Source organism: Photinus pyralis, unplaced genomic scaffold, assembly GCF_008802855.1.
Source record: "Photinus pyralis isolate 1611_PpyrPB1 unplaced genomic scaffold, Ppyr1.3 Ppyr1.4_LG6, whole genome shotgun sequence".
Classification (NCBI taxonomy): Eukaryota; Metazoa; Arthropoda; class Insecta; order Coleoptera; family Lampyridae; genus Photinus; species Photinus pyralis.
Window position 1 is genome coordinate 16,605,846 of NW_022170663.1, and position 27,478 is coordinate 16,633,323.

Genomic DNA, 27,478 nt, shown 5'->3' on the forward strand with positions numbered 1-27,478 from the left:
CTGAAAAATTTATCTCTGATGTAACAACTTTTCGCTTTAAAACAAACTTTTCCTTTAAATACAATATGAGGAGTTGACCAAGGACCGTCCTTTAGTTGCAGCAAAATTAACACATTTATTAGGATCTGATTTTGTAACAAAAATTTAAAATGACCAGGGGCGGACTGACCCGGGGGGGGCGGGTGGCGGTTGCCACCTGGCCTGTAGATCATAATGGCCCGTTGGAAATTTATAAGTATGTGCTGTATTTAGTTTCTTGCACTATTAATAAATTATTAACACGTTTCTCTAATTGGAGTTGATGTTAGGTTGTTAAAAAATTCTGTTTTAATTGAAGTGTTTTACAATGAATTTATCATTTTTTGTCGTAGTATTTTGAAAGTGCTGAAATACAATGATAGGCGACGCACCTCGTGTGGATTGTATATTTTGTTACTTTTAAGTATCAGCTGCAATTTAAAAAAAAACTGTATGGTAATTGATTTTCGAGAAAGGAGTACTTTAAAATGTTTTTGTGGTGCACCTCAGAGCTACCCCCCCGGCACCTTCATTACTACACTAATACTTTAATGGCTTAATGGCCCTTAAGTACCCAGTCCGCCCCTGTGTATAACCTTCCTTTTTTACCAAAATTCGACTACACCAAAATTTCTCGGGAAAACACTTTTTCTTATTAATTTGGGTGCGTAAAATCCAAATCAATTCGTACTTTTTCGATCAGACTTCTCAATCAAAAGTTATAGACTAGAAACCAATTTCGAAAAAAAATTCAAAGGGCTGTAATTTTTGAACTAGTAGCCCAATCTTGGAACTGTTTGAAATTATGGATTCTACAGGCCACATTCTATAAGAAAATTGTTTTTCCGGGTCGATCTGAGACAATTTTTTTTTCGGGGCTCAAAAAAGGCAGTGTATAACCTTCCTTTTTTTACCAAAAATGGACTACACCAAAATTTCTCGGGAAAACACTTTTTCTTATTAATTTGGGTGCGTAGAATCCAAATCAATTCGTAGTTTTTCGATCAGACTTCTCAATCAAAAGTTATAGACTAGAAACCAATTTCGAAAGAAAATTCAAAGGGCTGTAACTTTTGAACTAGTAGCCCAATCTTGGAACTGTTTGAAATTATGGATTCTACAGGCCACATTCTATAAGAAAATTTTTTTTCCGGGTCGATCTGAGGCAATTTTTTTTCGGGACTCAAAAAAAGGCAGTATATAACCTTTCTTTTTTAGCAAAAATCGACTGCACCAAAATTTCTCGGGAAAACACTTTTTCTTTTCACACACTCGCAAAGGCAGCCTGATGTTACTCGTTCTAAATTATCGTGATAGCAAAACACCTGGATGCCTGAGATCGCGTTAGGTTTCTTGCTCCAACATTTACTTTACGTTTGATTAACTGAACATAGGCAATGGTTCCGAGTTTTCTGCCACCTACTTAGGTGGGTGCCTACTAAACAAAACCACTGCCTACAACCTACAATTGACAGCCGAACGCATAGTTTCGCGCGGCTTAATTTTCGTTAATAATAAAGGACATACTCAAATCTGTAACTCCCAACTTTAATTTATTAAGTCCGTTCCTGGCCATCGCCCCAATCGGTTGCGTTTATTCATACCAGACCACACACAGATTTATACAGGATTATAGCTACTTGCAAATCGTATATCTATCTCTAATTCAATTAATTAATTTTAATTGAAAATAATTTACCTTGTCCCATTGAATATTATTAACAAATTGCTTCTAAACTACACATTTCTACATCTTTCACCTATCAACGGGAATGCTTAACTACCTCCCGAACGCTTGATTTTCAAGTTAAATGTCCATTCCCATATTAAATTATGTGTTTAAGATCGTAAGCTAGCGACTCTGTTTTCTTAAAAAAATTACGATCACTACTACGATCACTAACTCTAAGAAATAGAAAGGGTCGATCTGAGACAATTTTTTTTTCGGGGCTCAAAAAAAAGCAGTGTATAACCTTCCTTTTTTACCAAAAATCGACTACACCAAAATTTCTCGGGAAAACACTTTTTCTTATTAATTTTGGTGCGTAGAATCCAAAACAATTCGTACTTTTTCGATCAGACTTCTCAATCAAAAGTTATAGACTAGAAACCAATTTCGAAAGAAAATTCAAAGGGCTGTAACTTTTGAACTAGTAGCCCAATCTTGGAACTGTTTGAAAATATGGATTCTACAGGCCACATTCTATAAGAAAATTTTTTTTCCGGGTCGATCTGCGGCAATTTTTTTTTCGGGACTCAAAATTATTAACACGTTTCTCTAATTGGGGTTGATGTTAGGTTGTTAAAAAATTCTGTTTTAATTGATGTGTTTTACAATGAATTTATCATTTTTTTTCGTAGCATGAAAGTGCTGAAATACAATGATAGGCGATGCACCTTGTGTGGATTGTATATTTTGTTACTTTTAATTATCAGCTGCAATTAAAAAAAAACAGTATGGTAATTGATTTTCGAGGAAGGAGTACTGTTTTTGTGGTGCACCTCAGAGCTAACCCCCCCCCCTCCCCCCGCCACCTTCATTACTACACTAATACTTTAGTGGCCCGTAACCTATGCAATTCCACCTGGCCCTTAAGTACCCAGTCCGCCCCTGAAAATGACCACCGGCTAACATGAATTTTTGACTAGAAAATTTCTCGTTTCCGAAGTTTCTGAAAACTGTCTTCAAAACCTGCCATTCTTGCTTGCTCGCAAAATTAAACACAAAGTGGCCGTAAAGTTAAGATATATTGATTAACTAGCTTAATTTGCGTTCGATTTTCTGAACTAACCTGAACCTAATAATCACACACATACAGGAACGTAGGAAAATCCAACCGGCCAGCGTAACAGATACGTAAGCGTTCAAAATTAAAACTTCTTTAATTAATTTCTCGGATGCTGGTCATCATAACAGTCGGGGAGAACTTACAAACATAGGGAAAACTTCGAGCGCATTCGCGGACACCTCTGACGCCTGATTCTGATAACAGATTTATTTAGCTACTGTTAATTGTTCTTGCTTAATTGACCGGAGTGAAATTTCTAAAGTCGGTAGTCCAGTAAGTCTCATTGTTAATTGGAATTCCTCAGGACTGAAATTCTAAACTCTTGATTTGCCCTCATCACCTAACTTACCAACGAAGTGCCCAACTTCAAACACTGCTCCTTTTATTTTTTCTATTTGATAAAATAAGGAGAGGAGGGAGGGTTCGATGTGGTTTGGTGTTTTATGAATTTTAAAGAACTTATTTTTTATAAAGTGGTGTTTTAGGTACTTGTTTGGGTTACCAAATTGGCAAATGGTGGATGGCGATTCGTTTTATAAATTTTGGCGACCCATGCACTCTCTCGGCCATCAGGCGATCTCGTGTAGACTGTAGGGGTATAAAAATACCAGATCGGTTCAAACAGAAGTTCCATAGCACAAAACATTCCTAAAAAAACTTGATAAGTGCATGCTGCGGAGTAATCTTATAATCTTTTTTGTTTATAAAACACAAAAACGAATTGAAAAAATCCGTAATGGGGGGATAAGGCGAACTGAGCTTTTTAAGAGCACAAACTTTCCTACCTGAAAAAATTGAAAGTCACTGCTTAACCTATCACCACAAAGTGTTTTTTTACCGGACCTTCATTTTGGAACAATCAGCAAAAAAACCTATTTTTTTTTCAACGACATGAAAATAAAGATTTTTCCTATCCCGTTGTTCCCCTTCAACTTTCTAATTGCAAATTGTCCCAATCGAAACTGAACAATAAAAAATGGTACCTAGCAAAACAGACTCTGTTTAATCATTCAAGTTTATTAATAATTATTACTTGTGATGCGCCAAAGGTTATCAGAAAAAGTTCACAGACCACAAGATCACCCTACGGCGTACAAAATAACTGGAAGACAAAAACTCAGTGATTAAATTCCCATTTGAAATCCATCCTCTCGAATAATTAGGACCGGGACAATTTGGTGGACGTAATAATACACTAAAATTACAAGAAAAAAATCGAATTTATTTATTTCATTATTAGTACAGTGATTAATTACATGAATTCGTCGTCAACTGGTGTAGACGGGAAGAACGTACCATCCAATTAGCACCTTGCATACGGTCGTAAATGCACACACAGTTAAAATTACAGTGCACAATGTGATGGTCTCCATCTTCATTTGTTCGTGCGCCTCGCTCATAATTATTATTGTCTCTAATTTTGTTTACCCGAATTAGGTACTGATGGGTTTTATATAGGCGACTTATCGTTACTGTTGGTCAAAATACGAAAGGTTACTTTGGGTTATTCTTTTGTGTTCTTTGTAGTGCTAATCTACATTGTGGCCATTAAAAGGAAGGTTGTTTATTTATAGCGATTGTTAACGGTCACTTCGCAGCGTATCTTTGGGTAGATAAAGTGGGATTCTGGTGTGGACACTTAATCCTGCACATTTTTAGAAAGAGACAAGGATTTCAGTTTGGGGCCTAAACGGTAGGCTTGTCGAACGAGATGCTGCTAGACTCTGCGGTTGGGTTTCTTTTTGCGCTAGGTTTCCCGAAAATTGTTGGCCACAACACGACAAACCTTCAGGTCTCAGCTTTATCTTTAAATAGGTATAAAATATAGATTTATATTCAAAGGCTTTATGGAGGACGTAGACGCTTTGGAAGCTTTTAGAAAGGATCCAAACAGGGCAAGCAGTACCTCACACGATTGTGAAAGGTGTTAGAATGCTCTTAAAGGGCTTCTCAACCATTTCCAAGTCTTCAATATGCTTTCTAAAAACACCGAAACTCTTTGCAAGGATTCTAAACTGTTTCAAAACGATCAAACGCTCTTTAGACTCTCCTCCATGCTCCTAGTGCATTTCTTCAAAATAAAGGGGGATAAATATTCTTTGGTACTCAGACTAATAGCAGTTTTGTTGGAATATTACGTGACGTAACTTCGGTTATCAATTTCAACGTTTGTGTCATGCAGATAGCGACGCGTCACATCAGGTGAGTTCATGCCGGTTTTATTGAGGTATCTATAGTCCATAAATGCTGCAATTCAAATCAGTTACAATTTAAATGTGTGTGCGCGTAGGTTTCTGTGCAAAGAATGAGGCCTTCGGGTAACTTGAAGAAAGCGGTAAGTTTCCTAATTATTCTTATTAACCCTTAGTACCTACCCACGAATCTGTTATAAATACCAATGTTAAAATGTTACGAAACTATTTCGTCTAACAACAGAAGGAAAATGTCGGGCTAAAGTAGTTACAAAGAAAGAAAAGTGCAGGTAGTTATTTCTCCTCGCTCTCCCAGAATTGTACTTCACGGCCCATTTCGAAACGTTAACAAGAAAAATCCATAAAAAAAACAAATTCCGGGAAAGAGTGTCATGAGATTTTTCAAATTAGCTCATTTTCCAACTCATGTTGGATGGCACTATTATGGCCACTTTCTTCGTCTGTCCCCCTGTCCGTCCGGCGGAGGCCTTACCTACTCATACATTATTAAAGGTATTTAGATCGTCCTTTTTGCATTCGGTAGCTTATAGCTCTGGCACCACAACAAGAGAAAATCTTGACCATTAATGTATGCCTGCGCAGACGCGCAATGAAAACTTTCTTATTTATGAAGATATTTTTTTGAAACTTTAACTCCAGATGCTTCTAGTAAGGACAAGCGTATCAAACACTATTTTTTATTACATATTCTTAAAATATGGACACCATAAAAACTTCTTTGAAAAATTGTACCTAGTGTTCCAGCCAAAATTACTGAAACAGCTGCTCCGAGTGAATGTTTAGTCAAAATCTGGGTAATGGAGAAAAGTTATTGACGTAGATTGAGTCGAGTACGAGTATACGTATATTATAACGTAGATTGGTTGAAATTAAATTCTTATTTGATCGATTACCATAACTTACTTTTTTTAAATTATTAATAAGTCTAGTTATTTTTACAAATTTACATTAAACAAATTTAAAAAAATTGTAACGCGGTCCGGGACACAAAAATAAAGGCTAGTAGCCCTAACCACGCCTGCGGATGCTCATGGAGAGATTAGGATACGTTTGTGTATAAGATAAAATTTAAGGCGCACTAACTTTTCTTTCCCTGTTAGGGGGGTACCCCAAAAATTAGAAAATAGCCCTCTGGTGGTTGAGGAAGCTAAAACTAAAAGGGAAAAAATAAGTTGGAAGTGGTAGTTTTATTCTCGCCTGGAATTGATTATTTAAAAGTTGTTAAATGAAATGAAAAGGGATGCGAGCTAGGGAGGAAATGAAGCAATATTAAAAAAATCGAAAATTAAAAGTTCAATGTGTAAATGAAACTGTTTGCGAGATCACACAATGACATTAAGGCGGTAATAGTGGTAATTGGGTTTTATTTCTCTTTTTTATAACACATGCAGGGTAGACCAACGAAAACGAAACAGACTGAATAATTCGTAAGGAAATAATTTTTGAAAAATACGCAAAAACACGTCGATTTTGGTTGGAAGGGCATTTTACATTAAAATGTGCACCTCTGCTGTTAACTCCCTTCGCCCCTAACCCTTCAATAATTTTAAATTGAACGTTGGGTCGAATGACACACCATTGGAAATGGCTCTTAATTTCCTACACGACTATGGTTTATTTTTCATATTTGAGCAAGTCGTCTGTAGAGTACACGGTGTCAAATCACAAATAATTAAAATGCAATGCAAGCTTTTACTTGAATGAATATGTATAAACATTATATAAACAATATTCGCTACACAAAACAATCCTGAAGTACATAAACCATGAAAGATCAACATAATGAAACCTCCTAATAACGCTGAAAATTTTAGACTCATAAAACTGGCTAAAGCTGTCCCTATTATGAACTGATGGATTATCTGATGTCAGATGCCAATGTTTTGGATTGGATTTGAGCTCGGTTTTTAGGTAATGAATACTGAAACGATTTTATTTCAATGAACCAGACGTACTTACGTTACATAGATTTACCTAAGCCCTACAGTCAGGTGTATCTTCCAAAATAGTCTCGAATTTGAAAAATAAATCATAGGCGCGTAGAAAATTAAGAGTCCTTTCCACTGATGTGTCACCCAACGTTCAATTTAAAATTATTGAAGAGGTAGCAACCCTGCTTAGAGTGCTTAACAGCAGGGGTGTAAATTTTGAACTAAAAGATGTCCCTCTTCCAACCAAAATCGGCGTGTTTTTGCGTTTGTTTCAAAAACTATTTCCTTACGACGTATTCAGTCTGTTTCGTTTTCGTTGGGGCACCCTGTATATGTACACGGTGGCCACTATGGGGATATTGCAGTTTAAGCCTTCAATGTATAGCAAACACAAAATACAACTTCAAATTTACAAGACTTCAAAAGGCTAAACAAAACAGAAAGTCAAATCTTGTTTCACAATCTTCCAGTGGCGCACCGATAACAAGTTCAGGGGTAGAAAATGGAACATGACTTCTGAAAAAACAACACTCTACGATCAACATATATCCAATAAACCCCTAAATCAGATCTAAAAAAGCGGCAGAACACCTCGGTGTGACCCTACGGGGTCATTGGATTTGACCCATTTTCAATAGGCTTATTACTTGTGGTATATAGGTCAACTGTGCAAAGTTCGAACCAAATCGGCCCAAGTGTTTGACAGTTATCGTGTTCACGGACAGACGGGCAGACACCATCGATTCCCCTATAAAGCTTGCATCGCTTTGCTCTGCCACTTAATAATATAAGCCATTCAGCGTAACTTATATTTCAAAGGGGATATAAAGAAAAAACTTAAAAGATCTTAAAATGTTAACACCCTGTAGATGGGTAACGAAGCGTTTAATGTAAGCCAAAGAATTAACCCCTTTCGTATTTACATCATCTTTACGAATACAGGAATAATGTTAGGCAAAAACGGCAGAACACACCGAAATGCTATTTTTACACTTATGGCAGTGGATTAAATCAAAATCAAACGGCGTGTATAATTTGGTATAACACAGATCCCAAAATATCGGTGGGTCACAAAATAATGAATTGTCGGAGATTTATTAATACTGAAAGCGAGGCTGAATCACAAATAATTTGGATGGAAAATTAGTAACACTTTTCCGCACCTCATGCCCGCACGAAATATGATAATCGAATTGCTTCCGGAAAATAAAAAGAAGAACCACATTATTGGAAAAATCAAAAAGTAACGGACACCAGGCGGGAAAATTGGTACGATAGAAACGATAGAGGGCGCTACACAAAACCCAAAATCTGACATAGAACGTAGAAAGCAGGGTGAAATTGTGTATGAAATTAGATACGGGGGATTGTAAGAGATTAAAAGAGTGAAATATAGAATGACAACGGAAAAATCCATATAAAGGAAATAAAAGAGAATTTCTACATTATTTATAAAAAAATAAAAAGAATGGTACGCCATTGGTATAAATGCAACCAAGAAAAATCCCTAATTATAAGACCAACCTAACCAAGAACAAAAGAAAGATTCATGCGGGGTTTTGAAGGACCCAAAATCAATTAACGATTTAAGAGGGAATTGGGATGTAACAAAATGTTATCGACATAAAATAAAACAGCGTAGCTTGGGTCCGGATGCAATAAACCATCCTAAAAAAATTATAATTGGTATTTTAATCATAACCATTTTTTATGATAGAAAGTACATTAGAAAAAGTTTCCAAACCCACTCGTGGATATTGCTGCGTAACACAACCATAGCAGCTCTCAATTGGCGAAAACCCGAAGTTTTTAGGTGGCCTAGGGGCCGAGACCGCAACTTCCTCGTGTTACGCTAAAAACCATTTCGTAGGTTTTTATAAGAAATATAAGGCTATTCACATTAAACCCCTTTAAAATCTTAGTTTTAAAAGGGGCTGAGCTTCAAAGCTCAACCAAGGTAGTGATCCCAAAATACACGCTTTAGACGTTTGTATCTCCCTTAATTTTTGTCGTACAGAAAATTTTCCAAAGGGTTTGCAACTGGAAAAGCTACATTTACGTACATCCCGTTATTTTGGAGTTATGTTGAAGAGAAGTACATTTTTCCAGCAATTGCAGAAATTCGTTTTTCACTTTTACCTCCAATTATTTCAAAATTAATTATTCTAAACTGGCCAAACTTCTAGAACGTATTAATAATACATACATAGAGGAAACTGAAAAAAGGGTGACGACTAATTTTAATTAGGGTGGTAACTAGGGAGTTGTTTTCGCTGATTCTCTAGGTGAAACAGTAAGAATCAATCGTATTTTCACAACTCGCTCAATTATTATGCTAAATACTTTTTTTTTGATACTTTAAATGATTCTAGGTTTTTCTCGAAAAATGCATAACTTTCCCATTATTTGACTTTGAAGCTTTTTAATTTAGCGTTTGACGAAAAAGAGCTAACCTTTAACAATCCATAGAGTCGGTCGTATTGGTCGTACAGCAATCATTAAAAAAGATACAGTTTTGTTCTCTGTAGTTTTTTTTATAAAATGCATTCTTTTCGAATTTGTCGCAAAGAACCAATTAAAACCATTGACTTTTTTTTACGAAAAACTGATAGATACCTTCGGTCGCAAATAACTAGAAAATTATTGACTTTACAAAAAAAAGGATAAAATACATTCTTTTTTTAAGAAAACGCCACAGTAGGTACAAGAGTTTAAATAAAAGTTAAAGAATTTCTGTTATTGAGGATTTTTGATGATGAAAAAGAATATTTATCTGAAAGTAGCACCTCGCTAACATATATCTAAAGTTTGTATATTTGTTGTTTGATGTGTAAATTTTTTTGTGTATACAATTGCTATTTACATATAACAATAAATATATAAATGAACATTTTATAAAAAATATCTAAATACTTTTATTGAAGGGTATGAAGGACAAAATTATAAAAGAATTTAGATTTTAAGATAATTTCTTGGCACATATAAACCGGCAGCTAAGCAACATTTTAAGCGTTTGTGAGGGCATTACCTTCCTGCTACGAACGTAGTTGAATCACTAATAAAATACTAAGAGGGGTACGTTTGTACCCCAATATTAATTGGCATTTAATATTCATCTGGGTTCAATTTGTTATCTGCAGGCTGTTACTCTACCCTTTTTAAGTGACTACCTTTTTTTCTTAATGATAACAAAGGTTTGTAACCAACCGCAGGTATTCGCTTACATGCACATGCAAAGAAATAGGTATAACACTTTTTTTTATTAGAAACGTAAATATGCGTTACAAAATGTATATGTTAACGTAATAATGTAATACACACAGTATTGACAATGGATAGTTTGTACAGCGTTCTTTTGCTTCTTGCAGATAAATTTTCTAACTTTTTACAGAAAAATAATAAAAGCAGTTGGTAAAATAATCAGAAACAACTAAAAAAATGCATAATGGAGGATAAAAGAAAATACGAAAGCGCAGAAGTCACTTAGTACAAAATTATCATCAAAAAACAAAAATTGGGGTACACTTGTACAGTTGTACCCCTCCTCGTAGCAGGAAGATTAAACAATATTTGCCGAGACAAGTTTGAAATAGGTGGTGGTCTCGGGAATACGAGTACACTGAATAAAAAGGATAAAGTGTAAATTTAGTTTGGCAAGCCGCAAACTTGACGCTATTTGCTTATTTGTTAAACAAAGGAAAAAATAATTGTGTGAATTAAAGTGACTTATTACCCTTATCTGTATTATCCGCCCTACCTGACTATAAGGGATAGAAATGTCCCTAAAGGATCGTTTGCAAAAATACGTCGTCATTCTCTAAGGGCCTTTGTCATGTATAATAAAACACTACTGTGTCAACCTACATCATCTGCAATACGGAAAAGTCACGTTAAATAATTAAGCAAAATGGTCACGAGCCCGCTGAAGATGATGTGTCTTTCAAAATATAAACCACAACGTCATGCTCTTAAGAGATTTGTAGATTCGCAATAATTTCGAAGGATTAAGTGGTTGCTGCTTGTTGTCGCGATTGTTTGTTTCAAAGGGGCATTTACTTTCAATCTTAGTGTCGATGATCGCATGAAATTGATTGTCGGGAATACAAGGTGTCCCAAGGAAAATTTTCGATACGGCAAACAAATTATCGCCGAATGCCGGAGAATAAACCCCCGAAGTCTTGAGAAATGTAAGGCCTTTGAATGAAGAAACATTGAACAGGTATACTTATTCAATGATGGAAGTTAGTGGAGGTATTCCGAGCAATACGGTCGGTAGTTTAAACCTCTTTGAGCTTTTAGTATTTTTTTAAGCTTCAAATATTCGATAACTAATCCCTCGATGTTAAAAAATTTAAATGTTTGTGTAAGTAATTAAACTCCTTATAAATAAGGGGGCATTTGACTCCTCGTCCCATTTATCATTTTGTGGAGGTTGAAACCCTTAGCACGGGGTTAAAGTTGAATATATTCGTTTGCATTTAAATAGCCCCCTTCCCTCGATATAAAAATCGACCTGTAAGGTGAATTTTTTGTTTTTTTCTCCCGAAAGGGGGTGGGGAGTACAAATCGTTGTTGGGACACCTTGTCGAATACTTGCATGTATACAAAATGTAATAGATAAAATTATTTTGCACCTAAAATCATTACTATTATTAGTTTTTCGCGAGGTTTTTCGTTATAAGGGAAGCTAATATAATCGGCAAAGAAACAAACATTTCATACTGTTAGGGTAAATCCTGAACGCTGGATTTAATTACTGGGACTCTCAAGGCCGCTATACTAAAACGGCGTACTGACCAAAACGCTCATCTCTCTTATTGACTCTTCGGATGCCAAAACGCGACTCTTAATTTCGCGCAAAAACTCATCCTCTCTTTCTATACTAAGCTGACTTAAAACGCCTATTTCATGGTGGAAAGCAATGGCGGCGTTAATTTGCATTGTTTCGCAAAATCTAAGGTGGTCTGCAAAAAACGTTGATACAGCAGACATTTAGTTATCTCTTTCTCGAAGGAACTTAACTCGCATCGTAAGATTTGAAACCTTATATGACTTTTTTTATCACGTAAAACGAGAATGGAATAAAAATGCCCTCTCGTTACAGTGTATAAAAACAGAATCATCACTGAACGAGCGGACCGTGGCGTTGCAATATATCTCAAAAATAATATACACTTCACTGATCTGCACTTACAAACACAATTACAAGCAGTCGCTGTTCGCACCAAATTTATTTATTTTTATTTTATTCATTTATTTATTTATTTACTTGGAGCAAATAGATCTACTTCCCCCGCGATTTATCCTTCTTGAACATTTCAGTTCATTGACACTGATCCTAGAGGCAGAATCGTTGAAAACTCCTCGACTTCAGTGACAACCTAATAATATTAAACAATGATGCAAATACACACTTCAATACCAACTCCTGAAGAGGCAGTGCCATCATCACTATCGCGTCGGAAGATATTGCCACCTTCCTGGACAGGGTGCCCCTGAAAGACCCACCCCACATAATAGTGACCACTATCCTATCTTCTAACTAAGAAGACTTCCAGCAACAAATGTCAACCAACCTAAATACGTTACCCAAACCGAGCACATTCAACACGCTACCGATCAACCAAATACTAACAACTTCACCAGATGAATAACGGCCGCTGCACAGTTCCAATGAGTGACAAATTACACAGCTTTTACCATCCTCCCTCCTGCCAAATACAAACGGTACCGGAATTCCCTCTTCAAGAGGCCGTTGGCACTTGATGGAGGGGTAAGTCTTATACCGAAAGTCCCTCGGCCACCCGCCAATTCCTCGTTAGATAAAACACTTATAACAGTATCACCTAACTGCTACTTTTTAGAGAAATTTTTCGAGAGAAAAAAATTCCCCTACTTATGTGATGGTTTTGTCAGTCTGTCTGTCTGTCGTCTAACTCGAAAACGAAAAGAGAGAGCGATGTTCAACTTTACGAGTTCAAGGATCAGTGCTGTTGAATATGAGCCGGATTAAAAGTCTGGTTTCCGAATAAGAGCCGAGTGGCAAAAAAATCCCCTACTGAAAATCGTATGCGATTCTTCGTATTTTGTTATAAGTAGGTATAGAAGATAACAATACACATCACGGTAGGTATCTCCATTAACGCGCAAAGCAAAAATTTGACCACGATTTTCTAATCAAGAATGCAAAGGTATAAATTGACGCTGAGGGACCCGGAACAGTTGATTGGACCGCCTCAAATTTTTTATAACACACAAATATGCCGACAAACGTTGCTTGGACCGATACATTTTCAGTCGAGTTAAATTGTTACATCAATAAAATCCTTCCAAAGGCAATGGGTGGTTACTTCATTCATATTTGCATATTGATTTCTGGCCTTTGAATGCTATTTTAGTTTGCAAGACGTGCCCACTGCTTGGTGCCACAGCTGGATGAACGATTCCGCTAAGTTAATCCATTAATAAACACCACCAAATACACACCAAAAAAAGACTGTAATTACGCAACCGTCACCGAAATTCTCAACTAACTTTCTCTTATAATCCACACATAAAACGAAATGAGACACAATACTATGAAATCTCAAATATTAAGTAAGAAAAATGCTGACTCTGGTCACAACATCTTCGTGATTTACCTATAATTTATTTAAATTTGGACTTCAAGCATTTAAATGTATGATTAATAGTCCTTCTGGCCTCAAGTTTCCCGCTGTTTTCATAATTTCATACGTGTTTGTTTATTATGATAAAGCCGACAAAGTTAGGCGAAGTTAATTGAACATCTTTGAATCCACCTGAAGCATGTTGGAGAAGTTCAGAGGGGGAGCAAAGGAAAAAATTGATTAATTTAATACTTTTCTGGGTATACCTTTTCAATTTTTTTTAATTCTTATGTAAATGGTTTGTTTGTTTCTTTTAACGATAATAAAAATCTTGCCTAATTTGTATTTTAAATTTTATATCAGTCATTGCCGGTTGGATTTGTGTGGGATTTTATGTGTAACTGTCAGATGGTAGTTAGTAGGTATGGCGTCGGTTTGAAACGGCGTGTAATTGACCCGTTGTGATCCCTTCAGATCGCATTTCACCGTGAGATTAAAATTAAAATTATAATTCGATACTTTCCATACACTTATTATTAGTATGTGTAGTGTCACCGTAGTCTTGCGGTTGATAATTGATTTGGTTAACTTTATTGTGTAATTTCAACGAGACGACAAACTTAATTTTTACATAAGCGCATTGTTTTGCATACATTTTCAATTAGCATTAATCATAAGATGAAGAAAATAAAGTACCTATACGTTCAAAATGTACCGTCAATAATCACGCACATTTTTCAAATACATACTCAATTCAGAATTGTACGGTTTCAGTGCCTAAGTACCGTTAGGTAAAAATACCAAGAGATTTCAGAAAGTTGACGATATTCCTTGATGAAATTTCTATAGTTATTTAAAACTGTACAGTATGTATCATCAAATCAAAATGTATCGAGCATATTCCGCCGTGTCAAGTGGAGTATTTGCACTGTTACCTGCAACGCACAATTCGAGATTTCAAAACGAGAAGGAATATCACATATTCAAGTCAAGTACAAAGATTCAACCATCTTGACCTGTGATTAATTAATCTAAGTTGGTTACAGTCAAAAGTTAAAAACAAGTTTATTATACCTAAGCAGGTATCAAAAGAAAGGGTGAAATATATAGGATGTAACTTATGTAACTTATTTGGTTACAATTTGGTACCACCCCTATGACCGTCTTTTCAAGGCGAAAATGTTACTTTACAAAAAACAAGTCACCTACACATATCAAACAATTCGATAATTTCCACATGTCTAAACAATGATCAAAAATATAAGTTGGAGCCAAGGCCGTGTAATCGAAACGTAAACAAAAATTTAGCACACATCACACTAAAAATGAACGCGATTTGAACAAAAGGTTAACGGTATCAAACATATAAATCAACATTGAGGTAAGATCAAGTCAACTTCAAAATCAAAGATTGAAACGCACAAAAAGTATAAAATTCTGCATACAAAACACAAATACATTGTAAAGAAATGCACAAAGATTACTACCTGCATTAAATAACCCAAAATAACAACAAACATTTACCGAGCGATGATTCGTGATTTCCATTAAGAACAAGAACCTCTCAATTTCCTTAGGTATAAATGCGCTACAAACCCTTACACTTCAATGTATACATTTGGTAGAATTGTATTTCGTCCTTAAGGCTCATCTATAGTCAATCCGCCATATTTGCACAAAACAACCAAACGTTCTTATGAAGTGCTGCTTTTGTAATTGAACTTTAACAAATTCTCAATAGTGCAATGACGAAAAGAAAGTATGTACTTAAATCAAAGTTGGATTATCTCGCTTAATTTGTAGCGCATTTTTGCAAATTTATTTGTAAAAAGTAGCTTTTAATCTCACTTTGGCTGGCTGGCTGGCAGCAAATGTGGGCGCGTAGAAGAACTCTTGTAGCAAGGCAACGGGTGTACAAGGCCGTGTAATTAGGGCGACTCTGGGCGTGATTCGTCGGTGTAACGTGTGGTTGAGTCAAAAGTGCTGCCCCAAAAATTAAGTACTATCTTGTGGAAGGTTTTTAGCGAAATCCACCAAAATGTGGGTGTAATATAAGTATGCACCGAAAAAGGAAATGTGGTAGCCTCCGACAAGATCTAACTGATGGTGGGGTAAAATCTTCAAATGCGAATTGCGGGTGAACGGGACGTCGGAAGTGGGTACCGTCAAAGGGAATGTGGTAGCCTTCGACAAGATCTTTTATTCATGGTTGAGTCAAAAGTGGCTAATAGAATACTGATCTGCCACACAAAAATGCGCTGAAGTCCCTTCGATCTCACACGAGGACTTTGATAATTTTTTTTAGTATATACATGAATAGAAAAATTCTTGTACATAAATGACAGTCGTTTTAATGAGAGTGAAAAGCGATCAGGATCAATATGGTTACTCATTAAATGTGCTGTTTAGTGCGCGAAATACTTTTTAGCGCATTCTTTTAAGAAAATGTGGTATTGTTTGCGTTTTGTCCGTCCGTCTGTCCCTCCGTCCGAACTCCGAACCCACTTCGGCGGTTTTGATCTACTTTTAGGGGAATGGTCCTAGAGTCCTGGGATTTTGAATTTTGAATGTAGCCTATACGTGTTTGATGTATTGCTCCATTATATAAGTTTGATGCGATGAAGTAACATTGTAAACGGATTTTACATCGTTCGTTCGTCTCAAAAAATGTATTCCAGCAAAGGCCTGATGATGACTTAATATTTGAGTCGAAATCGATTGCCCTAAGAAAATTGTTTAACCAAATATAAGTTTTACAATTTCGTGAAATTATTTAGGTACTTCATGTAGCCTATACCTTGAAGATGTGCCAGACGGCCATGAAATTTCGCTGTTGCAAATGGAGCCCCTCCCACCCCCACCCCATAAATTATTCCCTGAGATGCTGTTTTTGAATGTAAAACCATTGAATAAAGAATCTGAACCTTTATTCAATGGCAAAACGTAAAATTTTTACATGCAACAATCAAGGGGGGCGGGGGACGGGGGGGCACGTTTTCCCCTTCAAGGTATTTTAATCAAATGTATTACCGAACTGACTTTCCTGCGCAACTCTTTTCCGAGATCAGTGGATAGCCGAGGGGATGAGGGAGGGGGTAGAAATAAATGTTATCTTTTATTCAATTAAAGGGCTCAATAAAAGGAACTGTTTTCTACCAACTACCGCCCTACTTTTTTACTTCTTATCGAAAGAGGGGTTGGGGGGGGGGGGGGGGGGGGTATCCTTCATAGTACTGTAAAGAAAGGGCTCAACGAAAGGAATTAATTTCTACCAACCGTAACCCCCTCCTCGACTCCTTATCGTGACCGGATATAAATATATAAATATAAAAATGCCAAAACTTTACGAACGAATATTTCGAAAACGCTTTGTCGGAGGAAAGTGCCCATGAGTTGAAAAATGCGCTATAAATGGAAAAAGGTTTTTACCCTAAAGGCGAGTAACTTTAGCGCATTATCCATGCCTTGATCAGTACTTCCCAAAGAGCTATTGCTATGTGCGCTATGTTTTTCTTTACTAATAGAATTTAATAATAGAATTTCGATTAAAAATACCTTTCTAAATAAGAATTTACTATAAGTTACACAAACTAGCATACAGGGTGGCACAATGAAATTGGTGAGGTTCCAGCTGCTCCACTGGCTGCCATTTTTTAGACCGAAATAGCTTAGTCGGCTGGTATACATTAAAAATCTACGCTATATAATGCAAAAAGATTCAAGAGCTAAGAAAAATTCTTCAAAATATTGCATTTTCCTGTTGTAGGTTCTTTCCTCCAATATTTTCGAGATTTTTTCACAAGTTTTTAGATCGCCAGTAGATGTGTCTCGTCTAGAAGAATTTTCCTCCTTTTGAGAGTACCCTCCTCTAACACTCCGTTCTGCAGATCTTGGCACTGAAAGGTTTGACATCAATAGTAAGAGGGTCGGGTCCAGACGTTCCTCTTGCCCTTTACGAGTTCCCTCTTCTGACACACCGTTTTCAAGACATTCGCTTCGACTTCATCAACAGATATGTTTCATCCAGACGAGTCATTTTGCTTTTGTGAGTACCCTCCGACAAACCGTTTTCGAGATATTTGCTCTTAAAGTTTTCCCATCAGCAACGAATATATTTCTTCCCAGTGTCCCAATCGCACTTTGTGAGAACCCTCCTCCGACTCCGCTCTTGAAATATAAGGAATTATAACCGATCCCGATAAGGGGTCGAGGAGGAAGATGGTAGAATGGTCAATTTCTACTCACCGCGTCCCCCTGTCACACTGATCACGAAAATGGGTTGCGCAGGAAAATTATAGTTTATAGAAACAAATTCATGTTGTTGATACCGTTCATACCAATACCATCAATTATTTCTTTTTTTTTTTATTAGGTAACTAAATAATTACTCGTTATCAGTTAATTATGTATTATCTGTAATTAGAATATTCTGTTCTGTTGGGCAATCTCTATTATTATTAATTGCACATTTTTTTAATTTTAAAAAAATTGGTTAAAAAATTGTCGTGCGATTGTATTCAAGAGTATGCAATTCGCTGCACCTTCTCCGTTTGAGAAGAGTTTTATCTGATAAAACCAGAGTCTTATCAAGCCATGGAGGAGGTGTCATTGGCAAATTGTTAAGGAACAAAATAGTGTTTTTAGTGGTAGTGTTTTTCAAAATTTTAACGAGGTGTACATTTTTAAGTAAAAGATGTTCCCCTTCAATTAAAATTGACCTGTTTTTGCGTGTTTTTTCTATAAACTATTTCGATCTTACTCTTTGCACCAAATTTTCATTCTAAAGCTGCTCAAATATGGGCATAAAATATTAAAAAATTTGAGAGTGTAGGACAAACACATGACCACGGTACAAGAGGAAAGCACGCATATTATAATAACTCACCATTTCATACAGCTTCCGACTTATGTAATATTATTCCAAAACAAGAGTCATCAATTCAAAAGTAGCAGTAAAAAACAAACCCAAAAGAAATTTTCCACCACTAAGTAGCGACAGAGAGGCAGAGGCAATTAATTTTTGCGCTACTTATTTTTTCAATATGACCAGATATCAGATATATATATGCTTTTCAAAAAGATAAAATCAGCAAACTTTGGCGCGAAAAAAACGAAAAACTGCTAACGCATACTAATACAACTACCTCGCTGAAGTGGTGGACGTTGCCAAACGATGTGGCTTAAAAGATACCAGTATCAATACTAAAACAAAACAAATTTGATCATAGTTTATCTCTGGACCTATCTTTGAAAATGAATGAACGCCAGCGCACCCTAGAAAATGACATTTATCGGTTTTTTTTCAAAAGGAAAATTAATCACCCTCAAATTCTGCATAACTTTTCCCATTGAAGCGGCTTTGTATCTCTCATAGTTTACGAGATATACCCATAGTATAAAGTGAAAAAAAACCTCACCCTGTATATTATATAACTTAGAACCCCATATTTCCTTTAATTTGCCCCTTTCGAATGTTAAAACACTTCCGATTCGATATTATTTTCTACGGTCCACATGACCAATTAATAAATTCTCATAATGCGGCTTCCTTAAGACGTTCTTAATCACACACTCGGCCAGCCTGGTGCTTCAGAAATATTTTCGGGCAAATAAAAAACACGAAGCACTTAATGTCTCGAATGTGTCCACAATATTTAATCTTTATGATCTGTTAATTAATGCTCGCCTTGTCAAATTTGTGAAAATGTAATTTGGACGATTCTATTTCCGTCACCACGCGTTTTTCTCCTCCCGAGTAATTATAAATATTCACAGTTAAGACAGAACGCCGGATATCGTTCCTCATGCTAATGACTTTCGCTTAATCATTTACTCACTACTTCAAAAGTTGATAATTTATTTCATTCAATGTGTCCACGTAAATAAATTAACAAATTTCTCCATTTTTCACTCCTACATGATATCATTAACATTTTTACCGTATGTTATTTGATTGGTACAAGCTTGTTGGGAGGATTAATAAATTATTTTAAATTAGTCGACTTTACGATTTGGTTTTGATGAGATTTTATTGAAACTGACTGTTTTTTTTTAATTTCAGGTACCAACCCGTGCTACTTCATAGGGACGACCACTACAATAAGGTGAGTAATCCCCTAAAATACTTGCATTCGTGCTCAAAGACTGGAAGAAGTGAGCGAAATTATTTTTCAAAAACATTCACTCGTGCAAAATTTTCGAACACAAACGAATATGCAAAACCCGCTACTTTGTATTCAAAGCGGAAATGGGTGAGAATTTCGGCATTAGCAAACAACAGGCGCTTGCTTTCTCCACATCTTTTTCTTTAAGTACAAAAAAGTAAAGCCTCAACAGATACCGAAATCAGTAAAACAATAAAAGTTTCATCATAAACGGGCGTAATACTCAAAATGGTTTTATATCGGTTATAAAATTTAACTTTGTACAGATTTTTTCTGGTGTTTTAGTTTAGGGGCACTAAATTTTACGCTCCATCCTCTAATTTGTAGTGGTTCGGAAATATTACTGTGATATATAGACATATAGCGGTATAATCGGGAAGGGTAGGCAATGAACTGAATTGTGAGACAAGGCGCCCTCAGTCTGTTGATCCATTGGAATTTCCTCTTACTTTTCTTTCGTTTTAAATAAAAAGAATCGAGATCAATTTGCATGATCGTTGAGGATGTGCAGACAGACAAATCGGTGGCATTCTAGGAAACGACTTGCATAGTAAATATCTCAGAGTGAATTACGCTTTTTCGTTCTCTATTCCACCAAATTCTTTATAATAAAATCTAAACTGGTGGAAAATTTGAATGTTATCCACGCGCGTCAAGTTTCAATTTTTCTCGTCTTAACAGTCCTGGGTAGACATATATAGACAGAAAAAAAGTATTTCATGAAGTTTCCGGTCTTTAATAAGATATAAATGAATTCGTTTTACGACGAGACACCGAAAAATCCTTTTCGGTTCGTCCAATCAGATTTCTTTCCGCCATTTTCCAATATGGCGGAATTGGTTGATTCACTTGACCGAGATATTTATGAGTGGCACCAACTCTTAAAGGATGATAGACATCGGTTCATAATTGCGAAAGTTAGAGTGTTTGTTGTAAGTGATATACAGGGTGTTAATTAATTTAGTTTAGGTAATTCAGTTTCGATAATACAGGGTGTGAATCCTCGGATGATTTTAAGGAAAAAAGTTTATATCAACATATGTCCTAAACCTCTTAGTTTTTAAGCTACAGGGTGTTAAAGTTTTAAGAAAAAGGTGAGTTTTTTATTATAATTTTTTATCACTCTTAGATATTGCTATGAAACTTTGTACACACCTTTTCATCACTTTCATTCATTTTCACCAGTGACGTCCGTCCGGGGTTTGAACTGACAATTATATTTATTAAGTTTAGGACATTGTTGATTTCTCCTTAAAATCACCCTGTATTATTGGCAATCAATTAATTAACACCCTGTATATAAACCTATAAGCCTATAAATATACTGGTACCATTACAATAGGTAGATGGAAATCTACCTAAAATTTTGTGCTGGTTTTTAAAATCATTTTCTAAAAAATGATAATAATAAAATAAAATTAAACAGGAGAATATCGCAGATTTGATACATTACACTTTTCAGCAAAAAATTAACAAAATTGCAAATCTTTCTAGCCCAAAATCCTTTATTCGCAAAAAGTTTTCCAATTAAATGAGTGTATTTACACTACTGTGTAATTTTGAATCGGATTTCTCATATTTTATCAATCCATTAAAGCATGACCAAAAATTTAACAAAACCTACGTGAGTATGAGCGGAATATTGTGTAAGAGACGTAGCTCATAGCCTCACATTCTTCCTATGTCGCTATTAAGCTGATCTCATTTAACGTTGTTCTCGTGTTTCTGTCCGTCTGTCTCTAATTTCCAAAACAAAATCGCCCCAATTGGATGGCACCTAACATGCCTAAATGTTAAATGTATTTGTGTTTTGGTTTTTGCCACAATAAAAATTATACTTCTTGGCAGTTGCCTTGAATATAAGTTCGCTCAAAGTTAACTACCCTTATGCCCCAGTGTAGAATCTATTATCGGAGGGAAAAAGGGGGTTTCCATTATATTAAATACACATCGTATATACCTCACCGTTCACCGTACCTCCAAAACTGGAATCCATTGTTTTGCATAAAAGGCTTTCACTTACGTCAATTAACGTTAAGCAGCCCTGTGATGACCAGAAACGTCAAATTGAACGTGCAAGTTATCTGTCAAAAAACGATTTTTTTACGTTATTTAGTATGGGTAAAATAATGCACGTTAAGTTTAAGTTAGTGATACATTACAGGGCTGATTATTTCGAAATGCAAAAATAGTTTATTTATCTGCAAATATATTAAATAGTCAAGTTTAATAACCGCACATAACGACGATCGTAAAACTGTTAACTACGAAGAAATGGAGATTAAATAAATATTAATTGTTATTAATATTAAAAGATACAAGTTGCTAATAGAAATTGATTCAACAGATGAAAGTATAGATATTCCATAATCTAATAAAATAAACAAAATAAGACAAAAAATAACTGGGGTCATTTTTTTTCAACATTTTGAATACGTTTTGAAGATAAGACCACTAGTTTCACTAACTAGAGCGACCCCTGGAAGGTTGCAGTTTCTGGTAATTTTACAATACGCGTTTGTCACACTTGCATATTTAAATCCTTTGTAAGTGACTTAATGATGTTGATAATGTGCAGTTTATTCAGATGTCATGTCAGAAAATAATGGTTTATTGCCATTGACATATGTGGAGGTACTATCTAATTATTATAGTGTTAAATCATCTGTTTTATGACGGCCATAAATTACGTTATGCTAAAAATTATATTATACACGTAAATTGTTTTATCGATGAGAAAACTTCCTGGTCTTTGAACCGATTCAGCTTTTCCTAAGATAAACTTAGTTGCACTTCTAGCAAATCAATGAAGTTTTTCTAACAAAATTTTGAACAAACGCCTCAATATACCAAGCATGAAATTCGCCGAAACCCAAGATTTAGGAATTTCCTTTTCATGTAATTTCATGGTAGTTGAAGCAGTGATTGGCTATGATTCTCTACACACAAAATGAGTATCAAAGGATGACTGACATTGAGAAAATTGATTTGCATCTAATTACTAATAGATGCTCCTTAGCATTATCCAAAACAATTTAATTACTATTTTTCTATTTGGTCGTTAAAAAATTGACTATCATCAGCGTCAAAGGCAGGCCCGTAACCAGGAAGTTCATTTGGGAGGTTAGATTTAAATTTGTTCGTTCGGCAAGTTTACCTACAGCATTGCTTAAATACTTTATAAACAATGCCTACAGCTATCACTTCCTTTCTTACGTATGAACAAAATTTTTTGATTTATAGAGTGTAAAACGTAGACGAAGACTGCTTATAGGATTAATTAAGCTTTTCTTCTATAGCAATCTATTAACCAACAAGGCTCCATTGAATTGACATGACCCAGAAAACTTCATTTACACCACGGTTTAAAAATCCCATTACGGAAAAAATCAACCCTTCAATTTTTTACGCCCTACAGACTGCTTATGATGTGTAATGCCCAAACTACTCTCCCCTTAAAATCCCAAAAGTTCTAACTTCACAACGAAATTTTCTTAAAAATTGAAATGCAAACTTAGAGCTACCGTTACTACTTTTGATGCAATTGCGTGAGGTTGGGCCTCCATAATTTCAAAACTGATTTTTTATAACTTGCCAGAACTCTCTAAAATTTGTAAAGAGCTGTAGAACCTTAAGAGGAGCCTCCAGAGCTCTAATTACAATTGCAAAATTGTATAAATGATGTGTTAACTTCAAATGCGCAGCTTGTCTACATAAGCTATTTGAAGTAGGTGTCAACCGAACAGAACCACAAAGAAACGTATAATGTTTCCAACTTTATTGACAAGCAGACCTCCATCACCGATCGTTCTGTTGATGTGGGCGATTTCCACAAATATCAACTGATTCAAATATTCAGTTTTTTTAGGAATTGTTTTCAAAGTTTTATCATATGTTTCGGGTGAACGGCCGTAATTAACATTTTCATATCATTTTATAATTCAACAACCACGAAACTTAATATTTGAAATTGGAGTGTTAGGTAAATTTATTGTTGGTTCGTGTTACTCGCCTATCTCGAGGCTGTTATAAACCACTACTAAGTACAGTTATAAAGGATACATAATTTACGATTACAGCCGTTCAACAAACACGAAATAAATAATTAATTATTCCTGGTCGAAATGAAAGCACTGCTCCAGTTACTCGAGCCATATCCAAAAAACACGCTTAGAACAGAATGAGATGTACCATACAGCATCATAAATATGTGGGGCAACATTTTAAACGTGTCGGTCTTCAGACCACAGTTGTAAATCGTTGGGTATAAATTTAATGGGATCTGGACTGGGCTGACATTTGATCGTCGGCGAAGTTTTATGTAACGCCACAAAGTTTCGTGGAATTTTAAATATTCAGTTCAATAGATAGTTGTTGTCAAATTAATGTGCTAATGTCACACCAAGAAAAGATTTGTGTATGAGAAAGACCGGTTGTTACATTATTGCTGTATGAGTAATGTACCAATGGAAATTTATGGTGGACATCAAAAAGTTGCCCCCCTCAGCTTAACAAGGCTTGTACGTCTGAAACCAAGCAATGCTGCCGCAACCAGTTTTATGACCCTTACGAGGGCTTCTTTTTCAGTTTACAGCCACTCATTTGCGTATTTTCAGTTTAAATATCAGTACGAAACACGCAACTACATGAATGATTGTGGCGGTTAAATATTAAACTTTTGCTTTTATTACAGAAGCTAATTTAATAGGAAGAAACAAATTAGTGTTGAGATTTATGAAACCGGCTCCTTTCGATCCTCGTTCGCCCATTTAATATTCTGTAGGAACGTCAAGTATTGTTTGTAGATATTTCCATAAAGGCGAAAAAACACAGATAAGTTGGATTTATTGTGGTTGTTAGTGTGGATGAACGTGACATGTCTGCAAGTCGAAGTACCACAAATTTTATTTCAATTTCCGAATGATATGAGACGTGGTCCTATCTGGATGCAATGGCGGTTGGAAACGTGCAGGTTTTAAGTTATCGTGCCTTCGCGAGTCGACCGAATGCTCTAATTTAGAGAGAGCTAAATTGCCCATTTTGTCTTGCAGTATCTCGACATGCAGAGAACGACCGACACTTAAATGCGTGTAGTTCGCTATAAACTTTATTTTCCCCCGAACATTCTGCTAAATTATTCGAATTTTGATGCAACTGGAAGCATGCAATTATTATTTTTAAAAATCACAATCGTAACATCATTGCAACCCAAGTTGCAACCATAACTCCGTACACAGTGGACTAAATTGGTTCCGAATGTGATAAAATTTTGAAACTTTGACAGAGCTTATCTAAATTGAGAAAGACTAACGGAAAGACTAAAAGGAGGTCTAAGTAAGGGTCATTTTTATAGAGACTTACTTTTAAGGTCGTTGCACTAACCTTATGAAAGGGGTATATGTTATTGTTCTAATTCAAAAGATACCAAAAAGGAGTACGTTATCGTAATTCTTGGAGTATGTATAGGATGTTGCGCTATTTTGTTGAAAGGTCTCTCTGACAAATTTCAGAATTTATTTTAACACAAAAGTTTCTGTTTTTTCCATCATGATTACTGCTAGTAAAACTATCATTAAGGCGGAAAAATTACTCCGTTGAACCCAAACCACTACCCTATTATTTTTAGGGTTTTTTAATTGACACTATGAAAAAACGTTTCCTCTGAAAACCAGGTTTTTAGGGGAACGTTTCCCTTATGTGATGGTCTGTCTGTCCGTCCGTCGATTTCTACGAGTTCAGGGATCAGTATATAATATTGAATATGGGCCGGATTAGAAGTCGTCCCCTACTGAAAATTGTATGCGATTCTTCGTACTTATCTTGTTTTCATGTTGTTTAAGCATTCTCCCGGCTACTTCGAATTAGGTTTTCCTGCAGTTTTCCTAAACCGTAAGGTAAATACCGGAGTAGTATAGAATAACTTAAGACCTTCTGCAACGGCACCTCTAAAAGCTTTATGCGGGCCACTTTGTAATTGTGTGCAAGCCTGTTGAGGGGTCGGAAGAAGAGAGCCATAATGAATAAAAAAACAAATAAAACTAGAGACACGCATTTGTCAATATAGTTTTCATAGTCTACCCCTAAATAAAAGCTAAAAGGTAATAATGCATCCACTGAACTTTAATTACATCTTCGAATATATTACTTAAGGATTACATGATCAAGTACAAAAAAAATCCGCTGAATCTCTAGTCCCCCTGACCGGAAACTCCCGGAACATATTGTTATAAACAAAAAACGAGGAAAAAATGGGAAAATGCCGTTTTTTTCGCAACTGACATCAATTATCTCGTTAACTATTGCTCTGAGGGAAAAAATGAAGAGAAGTGAATTTGTTTAAAATTGAATTTTCTATAAGATACTACAGTTGGTATGGAACGTTCATTTTCAAATGTTATTGTTTTGTATGGAAAAATATAAGAACAGTAATCCCTAATATTGACAATTGGTTATTACTAAGTAAAATTCATCCGATCTCTTTGAAAATCCGTATTTGGCCACTTCTTTTGATAAAAAACGATATGACAAACCCGATCACCGTAGGTTGCATAGTCGTCGATTAATTAAATAAACAAATTAAAAAAACGCTGCTTTGTATATCAGAGCGTTCTCAATTTTTTTATAGATGGTGGAACTCTAATGTTGAGTTTCACCATCAAAATTAAGACTTGCTTAAAATTAAGTTGAACTTAAAATCTATGGCAACGATTATTAAGACAATCCTTGCTATGGCATTTAAGTTATAAATAACTTTAAGCGATACTTAATTTTGACGGTGCAATTGGCCATAAAACAACCTTTTCCAAAAATTGTCTCGATCATTCTTGCAAATCGAGGACTGTGAAATTTTTTTAGGTAACTAACAAATGGAATAACTCCCAAAATATAACTAGGAGGGTAACTCTATAATAGGCCCTTGGCATTCGAATTAATAAAAATCATTAATTTTGATCAAATAGAAGCATAAAAAGAGTGTAAATAATCATTCGGTGCAACTCAATTTGCATTTTTGGTTGTCTCTCAAAAGGTGATTTTTCGTAAACTATTCATCTGATTTGGACGTATTTTTTTTAAATGAACGTCTTTCCTAGAGCTTCACCCATTCGCCTATTATAGAGTTATATTTAGGAAACTATTCCATTTGTTCGGATTTTGAAAAACAATTCCACAGTCAGTCATTTGCAGAATTATCGGGACAATTTTTTCTTACTGATTTGTTATCAAAAGAAGTGACTAAATACGGATATTCAAAAGGATCGGTAGAATTTTACTTAGTAATAACAAATTGTTAATTTTCTGGATGACTTTTTTTATATTTTTCCATAAAAAACAATAACATTGGAAAATGAATGTTCCATACCAACTGTATCGTATAGAAAATTCGATTCTAAACCAATTTTTTCCCTCAGAGCATAATAGTTAAAGAGATAATTGGAGTCAAATGCGAACAAAACGACTTTTTTAGCGGATTTCCATAAAAATAAAGAAAACTGCACTATTGTGGTCACTTTGTCCGTCCGTCCGTCTGTCCATCCGTCCGTCCGCTCGCTACTACATCTTGATCTTAAGAGCAATCGTTCTACCATTTTCGCTATTTGGTTCGTTATGGTGTCGAGCCTTGCACCAAGGAAGGCATTTTTTTTTTCGTTTCTTACTAAAAAAAGTTATAGTAAAAAATCAATTTTTTCATGTACCATAATTTTACACTTTTGTATCTCGTTTTGTATAGTCCGTCTATCTGCCTGCCCGTCTGTC

The 27,478-nt window shown here is 35.5% G+C and overlaps 1 protein-coding gene across 1 annotated transcript in view; it reads left to right on the forward strand.

The window, feature by feature from the left end:
* Nucleotides 1–5,077: 5,077 nt before the first annotated feature.
* The window catches only part of LOC116174298 (frizzled-2), a 164,973-nt gene continuing 142,572 nt past the window's right edge, over nt 5,078–27,478 (forward strand). The window contains exons 1-2 of the mRNA XM_031492192.1: nt 5,078–5,142; nt 19,621–19,663. The gene's annotated coding sequence lies outside the window, so the exon portion shown is untranslated. The remainder of the gene's footprint in view (nt 5,143–19,620; nt 19,664–27,478) is intronic.